The 13,462-nt window shown below is 35.1% G+C and overlaps 1 pseudogene; it reads right to left on the bottom strand.

Annotated features, from left to right (window-relative positions):
• Positions 1-1,620: 1,620 nt before the first annotated feature.
• LOC114085220 (S-adenosylmethionine decarboxylase proenzyme-like) lies at positions 1,621-2,476 on the bottom strand (annotated as a pseudogene).
• Between the last annotated feature and the right edge of the window lie 10,986 nt (positions 2,477-13,462).

Here is a 13,462-nt window from a genome sequence, read left to right as displayed (position 1 = left end):
TATTGGATTTATGTAGCTGTGCTTCATTTTCTTCTTTATTAACTTAAACTTTAATTTACAAAAATTTTATTAATATTTAATTTTCTCTTTTTGACTTTCACCTGAAGGCACAAGAACATTACATGTTACAAATATATTCTGTTTTTTTTTTCCTTTTTTAAAACTATCACCAATAAGATAAGAATTTTAAATAATTTCCTTTACTTACTTTTTTCCTCCATCCCTCTTAGATAAGAGTTTTAATTTCTCCTTCTCTATCTGTCCCATTCCTCACTAACTCTTGAATTTTGCAGAGTAAGTTTATTACACTTAATCTGAAATGATTAATAAAATTTCCCTTATTGTATTTCCCTTCTCTTTCTAGAGTACTTATTTCATAATTCCTCTACATGTTCTGTAGTATTACATATTCAATTGAACTCAGAGTTCAACTGAATATGTAGTACTGATTTGATTTTTTACATTTTATTTATTTATTTATTGCAGAACAGAGTTGAACCCAGAGGCCCTCTACCACTGAGCTATATCCCCAGCACTTTAAAATTTTTGAGGTAGGGTCTCACTAAGTTGCTTAGGCTGGCATCAAACTTGCAATCCTCCTGTCTCAGTCTCCCCACTAGCTGGGATGACAGGTGTGCCCCCACAGCATCCTGCTGATTTAACACTTAGACTTCAAACAAAAGCACCTTTTCTGTATATCCTTGTTTTTTTTCAAGTTTTTGTTTCCTCTCATATTAAATATTCTTTTTGTATTCTGTGGCATTTATTATTGGTTTTCATTAGAATTTGCTGAGAATTTTCCTTTCTGAACACTGGCATATTTTCAAATATCTTTATTTTGCTGACAGGTGAATAACATTTCTTAGCTGCATACAGGATTCTTAGATTGAAATTCGTCTCTCTCAGTAGTACTCAGATGTATGCTACTGATTTTTAACTTCCAGGGTTGCAAATGAGAAGTTCAAAGTCAGTATAATTTTTTTCCCTTTATGGTTAGCTTGTTCTTTTTGACAGAAAACTTTGAATGTTTTCTATTTATACTTAAAACTCAGAAACTTCCTAGAATATGTCTAAGTATATATCACTCCTCATCAATCTCCACTTTAATCTAAATATTCAGCCTTTTCTTTAGCTCAGGGATATTGGTATAGAATATGTTCTAGAAAGTAGAGGGAACTGGATATAAAATTCTGCCAGCAATTTAATACAATAGTCCCAGATGGGTAGGCTAAGGCTGACACCTAATGAGGATGAAAGCTTTGTTTTGGGGGAATTCTGGACAATTCCTGCAGAAATATTACAATCTGCATAAACCAAATTGAATTGTTATCACAAGTATTGTAAAGTTTCCTATACTAAAAGGTTTTTCTACACGCACTTCAATTCTCAGCAAGTGTGGCATAGAATACCTAAATAGAGAAGAGAGCATTCATGGAAGATATCTAACTTCTTGATATAATAATACATACACTTCAAGATGATTACACTATTGTTACATCAAGGGCTTTCTGCAACTACACAGTGGTGGTTATGGAAAATGTGGCCCCTGGTATCAACAGCTAGAAAGCAGCCACTACCTTTTATGTGTTCCCTTTTTGCACTTTTTCTCAATTTTCTTAATCAACGTTGTTGTTATTGCCGCTTCTTAGCAAAACTGGTTAAAAACAAAATTGTAATCATTGAACATAGCACTCTGGCAATCACCATGTTTATAACCTTCAATCTTCTGGGGTGAAGAAAGTACTGTGCAATATTTAGAATTCTGATTGACAAACAAGGTGGTTATAAATTTTCCTGGCTTGAAGACTCCCACAACTTTCCTGATCCAATCATCATGAGAGGTCTGACTTCAGTTTGTTTTAACATAACATAATTCTAGTTTTGGCATGATGTGACTAATCCAATGAGTTCCATCTGATTTCATTCCATTTACTGAATACCCTCAACACCATCTATTATGCAGACCTGATTCATAACTGCTGGGTCAAGCTCACCCATCAAAACTTCCAGGGTTTGATTGAGATGACTGGTGTATGTTCCATACAATATGTTGCTCTGTTTGGGAAAATTGCATGAAGAAGCTTTATTTCTCCTTGGAAATTCTGGTGCAGGTATCCTTGGTACGAAAGCTTCATGAAATTCTCACAAGAATAAAAGAAGCTTTGAACTGAGTCAAACCCACTGTAATCCCTAGCAAGCTTCAACAGGGGAACCAGTGCTTTCAGCAAGAGGGTGGCACCACATGTCTTCCAAATGAAATGTCTCCTGGAGACAAACATGCTACTCTGAGTACATAAGCATCCTCCTGCTTGTCAGTTTTTGTCACACTTAGGATTGAACATTGCACATCCTTTAAAAATACATCCTACTCAGATCTCGGGATAGTGTGAAGATGTCCAGATCCTTGGTTTGCAACCGGCTGCTGCCAAGAGAATCAAGCCTCCAGCAGTTTCTTGGTCTCTCCGGGAAAATGTGCAGCTTCTCTCACTATGAGATTAGTGTGCAACCAAAAACCACAGAGAATCAACTAAATTAAATCTCTTTTCCCACTGCTGCAAGATTGTTCCAGCTGTGTTATGAAAGTTCAGGTTCCTTTTTTCCTATAATTTTATATTAACATTTTAAAAAAGGCTTAATAATTTTGTGTGTGTGTGTGTGTGTGTGTGTGTGTGTGAGAGAGAGAGAGAGAGAGAGAGAGAGAGAGAGAGAGAGAGAGAGAGCAACAGTTGAACAAGAGTCTGTTAGAAATAGAGGTAGAATTCAATCTTCTAATAGTCTGATGCTTTCTGGTTAGAGAGAGTAGAGGGAGCACCAGTTAATGTCACTAACCATACTGCTGTGTAAGACTCTAGTGGTTTCATTTATCTCTCTCATGGAACAGTTTTTATTTCCATGTTAAGTTTCCTGAATATATCATCCAATTCCCTCAACTATTCTCTAAAGCACGCACTCTCTCTCTTTTCCTTTGCTTTGTGCTTTGAGATAGGTCACAGGTTGAAATGTGTCCTGCAAAAGGATATGCTGAAATCCCAACCAACGGTGCCTATGACTTTGACTTTATTTGGAAAAAGAGTCTTTGCAGATGTACCTGAGGTGTGTGGGCCCTGCATCCCTTGAGTAGTATCCTTATAGGAAGAGGGAAATTTGGAAACACAGAGACACAAAGGAGAAGAGAGCCAGGCATGGAAGAAGCAGAAATTGGAATGATGCAGCTTTAAGTCTAGGGATGCCAAGTACTGCCAGCAAGTACACGAGGCTAGGAAGAGGCAAGGAAGAATCTTCCTTCAGGGCCTGCAGAGAGAGCACCACCCTGCTGACACCTTGATTTTGGACTTGTCCTCCAGAACTGTGAAAGAATATAGTTCTGTTGTTTTAGGCTCCCAATTCATTGTCACTTGTTATGACAGCTATGGGACAGGAACACAAGATAGTTATTCCACTCGATGTTCCAGATCTGCTTGGAATATTCAATTTGTCTAATTCATTTTATTTATGGGATATTTAATTAAGAGTTATGTATTCATCACTATTCAGAAAGTTCACAGAATATTTTATGGCTTCTACTTGAATCTCCTTAAATTATATTATATTTTTATAATTTGGGTTCTTATTCTGTCTTATTGGACAACTGTATTTCATTCAGCATTTGCTCTTTTTGTTCTATTTTTTTTTAATTTCTGGGTGCTAGTTTCCCTTGCATGCTATTTTTGCTTATTGGCTAACCAGGGCTCAAGTCTGTTGATTCTGGGGTACCCTAAGTGGTGGCAGTCTTACTGGTGATGATGGGCAAAGAGACCTCTATTCCTGAAGGCTAATGATGATGGAGTAGGCAGGGAGCCATTTATCTGCTACGGTTCTTGGTGGAAGCTTCTCTGAAATTTGGTCTTCCTGTATCCTTCCTCTAGCATCAGGAGCAGGGTAGCCTTAGCTCACCCATTCAGTAACTTTTTGGCCTCTTGAAAGTCAGAAAGACGGGCTTGCTCATGCAGGACAAATAATTATCCTTCTGTGAGGGTCCCTACTTGCCAAGGTCAAGCACTTCCCAGGATCTTCTATTTTATGGTCCTTATTTGGAACTTGGCTCCACTCTCCAGGTGTTTTTCCAACCAAGAGGAGAAAAACCTCACACTAATTCTCCCTCTTGCACCTCAGCAGAGTTACTGGTTATACCTATAGTTTTTAAACTGTCTTATTTCTAAATGTTCAGGCAGTTAGAATAAGTAGAGTTCAATCAATATACACACATGCATATCTAAAAATAAATATGTGCTAATTTTGGCATTGGAGACTGATTACCAACCAAAATCTTAAACGTGGGCCACCACAGAGGAATAGGATATAAAGTAATATGGAGTAGTTAACTAAAGAATAGGTAGAAAATATGAGAGTATTTATTGAAGCATCTGTTTTATAAACTCAATATTCTAGCCTCTCTGTTTTTATAAATAAATAAATTTTGCTTCTTTCTTTTAACATGAAAGAATTTTAGTTCTTATAATTTAAAAAGTCTCTTGAGAATAATGCAGTTTTAAAGATAATCTAAAGGTTTTATTAGGGTTTTAGTATATAATTTCCTGGAACACTTTTTAAGAATATATAGGTTGTAATTCAAATACCTACCACTTGTGGGTAAGATTTTAGTTTGTTGCTCAGTGGATATAGTTGGATTTTCTTCTTCTATAGTATGATCACCATTTAAAAACAAGTTTTAATCTTTAGTTGGATCAAGATGGCAAATTTTTATAATTTTTCCAACCTCCAAATGAGAAATGTATATACATATGTGAAATATACATTTCTAAAATAGCCAGCCCCAGAAAACAATAAGAAGGATCAAAAAAAAATTTGGAAATACCTGAGAATAAAAAGCAAGCTAGATCAAATCTCTGGGAAATTATATCCCAAAATAAGCCCCAGAGAGAAGATTGCTAGAGATGTAGGGATAGTTTCAGGAAAATGTCATTTGAAGTCAAAGGATATAGGGAATTAGCAGTCATGGGGTCAATTTTAGGTGGTCAAGTGGCAATTGCCTTTAGAGCACTGACCCTCCCTGCTTGCTCCTGCTGAGTGGAGTGTGTCACCTTGTTGGGGACTCTGTGTTTTCTTTTTTCTGGAGGTGGGTGGAGGTGGGGACTTCTGATAAGGGCTATCTTCCTATATATTGAATGAAACTATCCCTGCCCATATCAACAAGACTGGCAGTGGCTTAGGAACTTTTATTGTTTTACTGCTTGCCACCCCTCTGGAAATGAGTCCCACTCCCAGAAGACACCTAGGCCCTTTTCAGCTGAAGTATGCCTTGCCTTCCCCCCAATTCTCAGAAGCAGGCCAAATAGAAGATCCAGACTGTAGGATTCAAAAATGGGAGGAGGCGGCAGGAATTCCCTTTCCTTATGACCCTGTGAACTTACTTTAGCCAGACTAACATGTAAGGCTTCCTCTGTATCAAATTACCCTATGCATTTTCTGCAAATTAGTCTATTGGACTTGGTTGTTCAAAAAATATGAATGTGTTTCTTGTGAATAGTATTCCTATGAAGCTTTAAAAACAGAACAAAGGAATATGAATATCAGCGTAAACTGAAGTCAGACCCAGTCAAGTGAAGCATAAAGATGTTAAGAATTAAGCAATGGGTTTTTCCTCTTCTTTTTAAAAAAATGTCTGCTCAGAGGACATACTAATTGTTCTATTCTCTGTAACTATACCCAAGAGGCATATCAGTTCTGTCTACCCATTAATCTCTGTATATATCTGGAGGATAGTATTCTCTTTCTGTTCATCAGGAAACTAACCCAGGTGAGGCATTTCACTAGATCTGGGATTCACCAGTCAAGAAAATGCTTAGATATAGCATGAGGCTATAGGCTTCACCTGAGAAAGAAGTCTTTCCTCACTATGGGAAAACCCAACAGCCATCAAAGTGAATTAGTCATACATGGTAAACATCTGATCATGTGATCTGCAGGGAGCAGTAAAGGGCTTAGCAGGAATGTGTCTGTCTACCAACCAGAGGACAAACTTCATTTAAGATGAATGACAAAAAGTAACAGAATGAAGATTAATTTCTTTTCAGTTTGTCTAATCTTAATTCTTGCTTTTGCATTTTGGCAAATTTCTTTTTAATGATTCAAGAGACCTTTTAGTCACAAAAGCACTGTACCCATTTCCCAGCCCAGCACCACACAGATGGGTGTGTTTGTCCGGCTTCCATCCCTCTGCTAAATAGTGGTTTCAAAAAATGTCATCTGAAGAGAGTATGAAGACTAAGTGGAGGAAGACCACATACCTTAAGACTAAGATTCACAGGCAGAAAATTGAAAGGTAGGATGACTAGATTTTAGGAACCACATGTTAGGGTCAAGCCAGGCTTTGAGATCCTTGATGATATCTGGTAAATTTGAAAGAATCTGATGATAGTTCGGCAAATTGAACAAAAATATTGCATTGAATGGTTTATTTTATTTACCGGCTCTCCCAAATCCATTTTTACTTCCTAACGGCATGCTAACTTCCTGTTAGCATTTTTTTAATAGGCTTTATTAAACAACCCCTGACTGGGAGAATGTTGTTCTGATGACTTCACTAGAGAAGCTGCAATGACATCAGAGGGCATTTACTTAGACCGGAGGTTCAGTTCAGTGCTGTTCCCTGGAGTGGCTGATGGCAAAAGCCCATGTGCTGATGTCTGAAGGGCATGGGTGACTTTCACACAAAGGTGCTTGTATTAGTTTGATAAGGCTGTCAAAGTGCCACAGACGAGGTGGCTGAACAGCAGAAACATATTTCCTCACACTTCTGAAGGCTAAGAGTCCAGATCAGGATGTTATAAGGGCTGGTTTATTCTGAAGTCTCTCCTTGATTTGTAGATGTTCATCTTCATCCTGAGTCTTCAGGGTCTTTCCTCTGCCCTTGGGTATGCCCTAATTTCTTCCTATAGAGCCACCAGTCTTACTGTATTAGGGCCATTCCATATGACCTCATGTTACCTTAATCACCTTGTTACAGACTCTGTCTCTAAATACAATCCCATTCTGGGGTACTAGGAGTCAGGACTGCAACATACAATTTGAGGGTAAAACAACTGAGCCTAGAAGAGCAGTCTTCTCTATAGTAGAGGTTGCTCAAGTGGAGTGAGCAGCTCTGTCATACAAAACTGGCTGTGGTTAGAGTCAAGACCACAATTTATTGGCAGAGTGAAAAGGATAGAAGAGCTTAGAAGTCTATACAATCTGAAATTGCTTAAGCATTATCTCTAAAGCAAGATGGATTAATAAAATTTATGAACTTTTTTTAAGTGCAATATTTGGGCAATCACTAAATGTTCTTCATTCTTCAGGTTGTTACTAATTATAAGGTTAGGAGTAGAGGACTGATGTTGGGTAAGCTGATCAAATAAAATCTACTGACCTTCAACCCCCACCAGCTGCCTACCTTGTAATCTGGAATACTTCCTTACAGGGAGAAGAAGTGCCTTTACAACCTGAGCTGGGCTTCCCACTTTGTGAGGGAATGCCTTTGCCTGTTCCAAGCTTGATGCGTACTCCTTTGTTCTGCTTAAGCGTGGGTATCTATCAATCACATGGTATTGGCCAAGCACACTATTGATTCTGCTCCAGTGGGGAGGGAACTGACCCTTTTGCCTGTGGCGAAAAGGATAAGTACAGACCATCTCTCTGGTGGCTGCTGGCAAGACCCACTGGTCCTTGGGAACCAGTGCTTAGTATTGAACCTGATCTCACTCTACCTCTTCTGTATGTGCGTGAAGCCTCATTTAGTGACAGAGCCCAAGACCTATCTTTTTCAGTGACCCTGACACTTGAGTACCAGGATTGGGCAGACATGTTGGGACTATGCTGCTGGTGGCAGCCACTGCTGTGCCAGTGGCTGTTCTCATGCAGTGGGACTCCTCCCCCAAAGTGGGAAGAGGTGCTACTTGCCCAACACCTGTATTTTATTTTTTACTATTTTTGGAAGATACAGTACTTTATATAATATCTATCTTCTGTGTGTAAAATCGGGTAAAGTAGTTACAATAGCTAAATCTACTGCTAAAATATCCTACCACAAAGCTAAGAGTTGTCCCTTATACTCTAGGCTCATTTAGAATGGTGTCTGTTTTCCCATGAGACTCCTTGGTTACTAGGTCAACTCAAAAATCATTCAAAAAACACTAAAAAAATCTATTATGTGAAATAATTCTGAAATACTATGATGTGTCTCAATATAACAGCTTCTATTAAAATATATATGTAAAATTAGAAATAAATATGTATAAGACTAAAATTATTAACAAAATAAATAACACTCACAATTAATGATATTTACTGAAATACTTCTTAGAAAGCAAAACTTTCTTATTTTTTATGTCCTTGTAACAATTTAACTTTTATTGTTCTTAATTTCAGATATCTCTCTGTCTCACACACACATATACACCAATGTATATATATATATGTGTGTGTGTGTGTATATATATATATATATATATATATATATATACACACACACACACACACACACACAGTTTTCTGAGGCACTTCCATGCCTCAGAAATTCATAAAGCCTCCTTAATAGCTATATGAATTTATATTCTTACCAATAGTGAACAGGGTTCTCTTATCTCTCTTTGATACCTGTTATTATTATTTTATCATAGCCATTATTACTGATATGAACTGATATCTAGTGGTTTTAAATGGCCTCTCCCTAATGATTAGAGAGGATGAGCATTTTTTCCATATATTTGTTGGTCCTTTGTATGTTTTCTTTTGAGAAATATCTTTTTTGGTTCATTGTTCCCCCCTCTTTTTATTGCATTATTTTCTTGCTATTTAGTTGTTTGAATTCCTTCTATCTTTTGGATATTAGCCCTTTATTAGCGGTATCATTTGGAACTATTTTCTCCCAGTCTAGAAGTTGTATCTTCACCCATGTTTCCTTTGCTCTGCAGAATCTTCACAGTTTGATGCAATCCCAATTGTTTATTTTTCCATTTGATGCCTGGACTTTATGGTCATAGCCAAAAAGTCATTACTAGTACAAATGTCAAGGAGTTTTTCCCACTATACAATATGTTCTCGTCTAGGAGTTTTGCAGTGTCAAGTCTTACATTTGAAAGTCTTTTATCAATTTCAAGTTAATTTTTGCATATGAGGTAAGGGTCCAATTTCTCTTTCTTTCTTTTGCCCTCCCTCCCTCCTTTCCTTCTTTCTTTTTTTTTTTTTTTGCATGTGAATCTCCAGTTTTCCCAACACCATTTAGTAAGGACACTGTTCTTTTCCCAGTGTATAATTTTGGCTCCCTTTTCAAAACTTAGGTATATATTCATGTGTGAATTTACTTTGGAGCTCTTTGTTCCATTGATCCATGTGCCTGATTTTATGCCAATACTGTACTATTTTGATTATAATATCTTTGTAATATAATTTAAAATCTGGAAGTCTGATGCCTCTAACTTCCCCCGCCCCCCATGTTTAAGATTTGTCTACTTAGGGTCTTCTGTGGTTCTATATAAGTTTTAGAATTTTTAAATTTCTGTCAAAAATGTTATTGAAATTTTGATAGGAATTGCATTGAATCTATAGATAGATTTGGGTTTTATGGAGATTTTAACAATACCAATTTTTTTTCTGACACTGACACTATAAAATTCCTAGAAGAGAAACTAGTGGGAAAGCTCCTTGATATTTGTCTTGTTAATGATTTTCTGGCTATGACCCATGGACACAGGGTATCATTCCATTTTGTCTAATTTCTTTCATCAGTGTTTTATAGATTTCATTGTATAGATCTTTCACCTCCTTGCTTAAATTTCTTCCTAAATATTTTATTGTTTTTGATGCTATTGTAAATGATTTTTTTTCTTAATTTCTTTTAAGATAATCACTAGTGTACAGAAATGCAAATAAGTTTTCCATGTTCATTTATTACTCTGCTAATTTATTGAGTTTACTAGTTCTAACAGTTTCTTAGTGCCTTTAGGGTTTCTATGAATAAGACCATGTTATCTGTAAATAGAAATATTCCTCCTTCCTTTCCATTTAGATAATTTTTAATTCTTTTTCTTACCTATTGCAATAGCAAGTACTACAGAACTATGTTGAATAGAAATGATGAGAATGGGCACCCTTATCTTTGTCCTGATCACAGAAAATGTTTCAGCTTCTCACCAGAAAGTATGGTATCTGTGGAATTGTTGTATATAGTCTTTATTGTGTTGAGGGACATTTATTCTATAATCCAATTTACTTGTTTAATTGTAAAAGTGTGTTGATTTTCTTAAATGCTTCTTCTATATCTATTGGGATGATTAAATGAATTTTATTAATATGGTGTACCACATTTTTTGATTTGTATATGTTAATACATTTCAGGGATAAACCCATGTGATGATAGTCTATAATTCTTTTCATGTGCTGTTGAATTTAGCTTGCTAATATTTTATCGAGAATCTTTACAATTGTGTTACTCATGGATATTGGCCTGTAATATTCTTTTCTTGTATCCCTATGTGACTTTGGTAAAAGGAATAATGGCTTAATAAAATCAGTTTGGAAGTGTCCCATCCTCTCCAATTTCTGAAACAGTTTGAGAATGATTGGTGTTAACAGACTCACCAGTAAAACTTCCAGGTCTGAGTTTTTCTTTGTTGGGAGATGTTATTTATTACCAATTTAGTCCTCTTACTTGTTATTGGTATGTTCAGATTTTCCATTTCTGTATTATTATTAATTCTTGTTGGTTTGTATATTTTTTAAAATTTATCTATTTCTTCTAGGTTGTCAAATTAATTGGTGCATAATTATTTATAGTGTCATGATTTTTTAATGGTTATGCTTACTCTTTTATTTGTAATTTATTTGTGTGTCTCTTTTTCTCAGTCCATTAGCTAAGTTTTTCAATTTTTTATTTTTAAATAAACCAATTGTATTGATCTTTTCTATTTTCTATGTCCATTTCATTTCTTCAGTTGTCTTTATTTTTCCCTTTTTCTGCTAACTTTGTGCTTAGTTTGTTCTTTCTATATTTCTTTGAGGTGTAAAGTTAGTTTTTTTTAATTTTAAAACTTTTTTTTTAAAATTTAGGCATATAGAAACTTCCCTCTTAGAATTGTGTTTACTACATCCCAAATGTTTTTGTATGTTGTTTATTTTGTCACAGATTTTTAAAAACTTCTTCTTTGATTCATTGATTGTTTAGGAATGTGTTTCTCAACTTCTACATATTTATGTTTTTTTCTAATTTTCTTTCTACTATTGATTTCTATTTGGTCATAAAAGATACTTGATATAACTTTAGTCTTCTTAAGTTTTTAAAAACTTTTTAAATGGCCTATCCTGCAGAAAGTTTCATGTGTACTTGAGAAGACCGGGTATTGCTCTTGCTGGAGGGAATGTTCCGTGCATGTCTATTAGGTCCATTATGTCTATGGTGGTTTTCAAGTCCTCTGTTTCCTTATTGATTTTCTGTCTGGGTGACCTGTTTATTGTTGAAAGTGTGGTACTGAAGTTCCCCACTATTTGGATTAGATTGCTGTTTATTTCTCCCTTCAGTTCTCTTAATATTTGTTTCCTTTATTTAGGGTCTGTAATATTGGGTGCATATACATTATTACATCCTTTTGATAAACTGACCCTTTTGCCATTATATACTGACCTCACTGCCTCTTGTGACCTTTTTGACCTCAAGTCTATTTCATCTCATTCACACATAGCCTCTCCTGCACTGTTCTGGTTACTGTTTGCACAGAATACCTTTTCTCATCCTTTTACTTCAGTCTATATGTGTACTTGAAGTTAAAATTATAGTGGTACATAGTTGGACCTGGTTTTTAAAATCCTTTCAACTACTCTATTTCTTTTGATCAGATAATTTAATTCATGTTCATATAAAGCAATCATATATTGGTAGGAACTTAAAATTTCCACTGTTACTTGTTTTCTGACTTTCTGTCTTCCTTTGTGATTTGATGGTTTTTTTTTTATAGTATATGCTTTCATTCATTTATTTTTATTTTTTGTGTGACTACTACTCTAGCCCACATATAATATGATGCATTTATGTGAAATGTTCAGAACAGGCAAATACATACAAACAAGATGTACATAAGTAGCTGATTAGGGCTATGGAAAGGGGGATTAAGGAGTGATGATTAAAGAATATGGGTTTCTTTTTAAGGTGATAAAAATAATCTATAGACTATGATGACAGTTCTTATGTCTTTAAATAATAAAAATATACTTTGGGTGAATTATATATGGAATATAAATTTATCTCAAGTATTTTTAAAAAGACTAATGGGAATTTTGTTTCATAAATTTTCAAAAAAGTTTAAACTACTCATTAGATGTTCCTGATGGATGAGTGTGTTAAAAATATAAAATATAAAATACTTGAATTTGTATCATTTACAACTTATAAGTCACCTCACACATAACTGTTGCTATTTGAGTTGGGGCAGGTTCAAAAAGGTGAAAGTTCAAATTCAAACTAGTTCTGATGTCAGTATATACAACAGACAGACTCTTTAGGTACAGCTAAAGCAGAATGTGCCCGTTCTTTTTCATTTTTTTTTTTCACTAAAAATCCTTATCTTTTTGGTCATGCATTCAGAGCCAATAAGATGGACTTGCCGGCCATCCACTTGTTCTTAATGTTATATTAGCTAATAGTTGATTTTTTTGGACATTTCTTTAAATTATATGTATAGTTTGTGGCCAATACTATCATGGAGCAGAAGCTGTCAATTTTTTTAATGTAATAAGCAAACGCAGCTTTAGATAATCTGTTAATGAATACTATGTCCATGTTTTAATAAGCTTTAGTATGAATGCTGAAATTTGAATTTCATGTGAAAATTGTTTAGAATAAAATTATTCTTTTTTGACTACTTTCAACCAATTAAAAACATAAAAGCATCCTTCCACCATCTTTATAAAAACAGATGGCTAGCTGGTTTTGACCCAGGGGCCTGAATTTGCTGACCTTTGTCTTTGGCTATGGATGAATAGAGGTAAAACTAAGGAAAATTACTAAAATAATTATTAACATTTAAAAACATTTATTTTTCTCATAGAAGTATAGAAGTTCATAGTGGGAATGAGGAGAGATGGTAGAAGCTCAGAAATTTACCAAAACCATTGTACTTGTTGTTTTAACTTTTATTTTTTTATTTTTTGTTGTTTTAACTTTTAAAACAACTCAAATCTAATTATGTACTATTAAAATTAATTCTAAAGTTAACTGAGAACGTAAGTACAAACAACCAACCCCTTTCCAAGATGCTTATGAGTATGCTTGGAAGGCTTGAAGATTGAAAATTGACTTTCATCCTTTGCAGTTGAATGAATTTGTTCTAGTGAATTTCAAGATTCAATGGAATCTTGGGAACTGGATGCCTTAGGGGACAAAATGTCATCTAATCATTCCCGGGGCCAAGATGAAACATTTTCTTCATCTCCC

Source organism: Marmota flaviventris, chromosome 1 (genome assembly GCF_047511675.1).
Source record: "Marmota flaviventris isolate mMarFla1 chromosome 1, mMarFla1.hap1, whole genome shotgun sequence".
In the NCBI taxonomy this organism is placed as follows: Eukaryota; Metazoa; Chordata; class Mammalia; order Rodentia; family Sciuridae; genus Marmota; species Marmota flaviventris.
This window is presented reverse-complemented; position numbering and strand designations above follow the sequence as displayed.